Raw genomic sequence first — 4278 nt, 5'->3', positions numbered from 1 at the left:
ACACTGATTTTTTATCACTATAAAACTATTTTAATGGCCAGTTTAAAATGATTATTTTAGTAGGTATACAGATGGATATTTTAATTCTTATATGAATGATTATTTTGATTGGATTGAATTTAGTTATATATAATTAAAATTTGTTGGATGTTCAATTCATTATGTATATGGATAATTATTTTTATCCTTAGGTGGATGGTTATTTTTACTAGGGGTGGACGATGATGGCCGATAAGAAAACTTCTAATGCCAGAAAAGTGGATGATTGATGAGGGTGGGGTGTAGACAATTTAGGGAGAGAGAGTATTTACGTGAAATATTTTGGTAAATTAGGGTTAGAATGATTAATTTTTTGAAATAACTGTTTGAAGATTTTATTTTAGGTAATTTGAAGAGTTTTTTACTTTTTTTTCTTATATTGGGCTAAATACAAAACTTATTGTTCACATTATTTAGATTCTTCATTGTCTCCCTAATAGAATTATTTTTTAAAATTCTCTCAATTTTTTTTTTGGTAAATAAAATTTTAAATTCTGTGATAAAACTAAACTTATTTGGCCGTACTTGGGTTGGGATATGGCCTTTGCCCGTAGGTAATCCAGTCTGAAAATTGACTCGATCAAATAAATGTTTATTTATCCTATGTTTGATATTTCTATAGTGTAAAATAATACAATGTTTACTATAGTGTGAATACTAGTAAATAATTTGTGCGATGTACGGGGATCATACGGAAAATGTTCAGACAAAAATTTACAAAATACATTATATATAAATAACATAATTTCATAATCGAATTAAATTATATTTTAAATACTATAATAAGTGATTTCAGAACCACCCTTTAAAAAATTTTATTTAGAATAATTGAATTAGCTAACAAGATGTACGAATGTATAATATATACAGATGAAAGTGATAACACTGAGCAGGCCATAGAACGTGTTTGGAGGTGGCAACTTGCCGATGTTTGTGGTAGGCAAGGTTCTGAAAATCGGACTGGATCGGCTGGTTCAACTGAAAACTGGTCATTAGGCTAGTCTGATTGATCTCTAAAATCGTGCTACAAAAATTCGGTTAAAAAACTGATCAAAACAGTGGTTAACTGGTAAACCGGCCATGTTTTTTTAAGGTTTGGTTATTTCTCTTTCTCAAAAACTATGTCGATTGAAGCCAGAAAGGAAAAAAAAAGGAACCAAACCTAATAAGGCACTAACCCAGCCCGAAATCCAACCCTAATGTGTACTCCCTTCCGAAATCATTCTTCCTCTCCCAGCCGTCTCCCACTCTCCCAGCATCGCTCTTCTCCTACCCAGCCACCGCATTTCCCCTCTCCGTCATCGTCCCCTTCCCTTTGCATGTGCAAGATCGTCGTCCCCACCCCACCCTTTCTCTCTGACTCTCTCTCTGTGACTCCAACCCAACCTTAAACCCCTTTCTCACCAGCTACCTACTCCAGTCGCCGAAAACCCACTACCCCTCTCTTTGAGCCAGCAGCAGCAATAGCCAGTAGTCGTTGCCAAACTCTTCCCCTTAGCCAGAGGGGGCCATTGCCGCCGGCAGTTTGATTCCTCCATTGCTGGTCAGTTTGCTCGATCCTCGTCTTTATCTCGACGTTTCTCTCTCGCTGGCAGTTGAGTTTCGTTCCTTTCTCATCGCCTGTTTCATTCCTCCGCCGACGTCAATTTGGTTCCTCTGTCGTTGTCGATAGCTCTGCTTGTTCAGTTTTTTTTTGTTAATTTTTTTATCTTGAGTTTTTGTCTTTTAATGATTTTGGAGCATGAATAAACGAATAATATTTATAATTATGAGAAATCACTGTTGAAATCTATATTTGCTTCAATTTATGGATGCTTATTTTGTTAATTTTACTGAGTTACTTAAATCTAAAATCTGAAATATGATTCTTGAGTTGCTATTTTTTTTGTTTGTTGTGTTCTGAGTTGGAGTTGGTGGTGGTGTAATTGCTGTGTTTGTTCTGTTTGAGTCGGAGTTGTTGGTGGTGTAATGTTGAGTTTGGATTGATTGCTTAATTTTTTTGTTGTTGGATTTTCTGGTTTTTCTATTTTTGAATTATTAGAAATTATTTTCAAAAATTTTTTGGTTCTATGCTTTTGTTGCTGATTGATGAGTATTGTTGATTACTTATTGTTTTATTAATGATTAGTTTATTAGAATTTAGAAGTTATTTAAAAATTTTATATTTTGTTTTTTTTAATGATAAAATATGAATAAGATATTATGTAAACTTATAAAATTGTGAATTTTATTAGTTTAAAAATTATTAATTTGAATATTTAAAATTTGTATATTAAATTTTTAATAATTTTATTTTATATTTAAATAAATCGGTTAAACCTCGGTTAAACACCAATTGAACTTTTGAATTGTTGAACCAATTATTCTACCGGTTTATTGACCACTTCGGTTCTTACAACCTTGGTAGTAGGTGAGGTGGCGGCCGGATATGTAGAACAGATTTATTCTATTTGGAGCTGGGACCCCGCTTCGCTTAGATTACATAACAGAGTTGAAAAGTTTAGGACTGGAAAGATTGGGTGTAGTATTGAACTTGGATATGAACCAGGAGCTGTGGTCGAGGAGAGCGCCTCAACTCGTTTTCGTTAGTAACAGAAATTTTTGAGGGCATAAATTTTTGTTAGACGGGTAGGATGTAAAACCCGAGAAACTAGTAAATAATTAACCAATAAATTGATTATTAATTAAGCAATTAGAAAATAAAATTTTACAGTTTAATAAGATAGAGCAAATAAAAATAAGAATTTTGACACTAATTTTAAAGAATTTGGCTCAAAATTGAGCCGAATGGGCCGAATTAAGCAAATCGAGTTCGTATTAGGCCCAAAACCCAACCTAATCCCACTTAATTAAAGAGCTTTAGTCCTTCTCTCCCTTCCACCATGCCATTCACGCTGGAACTTGGCAAGAAGGGGAAGAACGCTTCCAAGAAAAACACAAACCCTTGTTTCAATTTCTAATTGCCATAACTTTTGATTCGAAGTTTCGATTGCTGCACCATTTGTGGCCACGAGATCAGCGCGACGAGTTCTACAAAGTTCAATTCTCAGTTTTAGTTTTCTTCTCCCCAATTCCGAAATTCAATTTGAATGCATGTTAAATTTTGTATGATTTCGGTGTTTAGGTTCGAATTAACTTGTGGATTTTGTCAGGTTTAGATCGTTTGAGTTGTGGACAAGATAAGAACCCTTAAACCCTTGGTATATATGTTGAATTAGTGAACGCTATTTTGATTATAGTGGTAATTATGATAATAGATTAAAAATTATTATTGGTGGAGTCAAGGTTGAGAATGTGGAGCTTGGGTTGAGTTTTGGAGGCTATAGGGCTGCTGGGTGAGATTTCGGAGTCTTGATAGCTTGGAAAACATTGTATTGTGAGGTGTTCCGGGCTTTTACGAGGAATCGACCAAGGTATGATTTTGGTTTCTCGTATTTAATATATAATGTCTTGTGAAAACTTAGGCTAGATGACCTAGGATAAGTTGAATCATGACTTTGGAACATGTTTAGTAATTTTTAGTGGACATTAAATGGATATTTGATGATGTTTGATGGGATTAAGGATTCATGATGCAAATGTGGTTTTTGTTGATGAAAAATGATGGATGAATGATGTCTTGGTTGATGATAAATGGTAATGATAACTAAGGATATATGAGTGTTGAATAATTGGTAATTGTTTGGGTATAATTGAGAATCTTAGATTGAAATAATTTACATTGAGGTGAGGTTGGTTATGGTAGAATGTGGGCTGTGGTGGCTGTGCTTTGCATATTTTGGTGCAGAGTTCAGTTGTATTAATGTGGGTAATGAGTTATATTTTGTGAAAATAGAGGTTTAGAAGATTTTGTAAAAATATTATTTTTGGTCAAACTTTGGCAAGCCATAACTTAGTTTTTAGACTCCCAAATTCTTTCAAATTTGTTTCAAATAGAAATTAGATCCGTGAAGTTTACACCGTTTGAAGAACGGATGAAAATATTTTGAAACAAAGAAGTTATACGTGTCGGAAGTTCAGTGTGCTAAATGAAAATTCTGACACTTAAACAGCTTTTGGTTTTTCTGCATTATCCCCGTACGCGTACCCCTTTATACACGGCTATGGGTTTCTTTTTAGTGTACATGCGTATGTAGGTAGGATCCACGTACGCATCATGGCCCAAAAAGGGCACATGCGTATGCGGGGACACGGCTGCGTACGCAAACATTCGCCACTGTCCACTACACTCGTGTACGC

This window comes from Arachis duranensis, chromosome 4 (assembly GCF_000817695.3).
Source record: "Arachis duranensis cultivar V14167 chromosome 4, aradu.V14167.gnm2.J7QH, whole genome shotgun sequence".
Taxonomy (NCBI): Eukaryota; Viridiplantae; Streptophyta; class Magnoliopsida; order Fabales; family Fabaceae; genus Arachis; species Arachis duranensis.
This window is presented reverse-complemented; position numbering follows the sequence as displayed.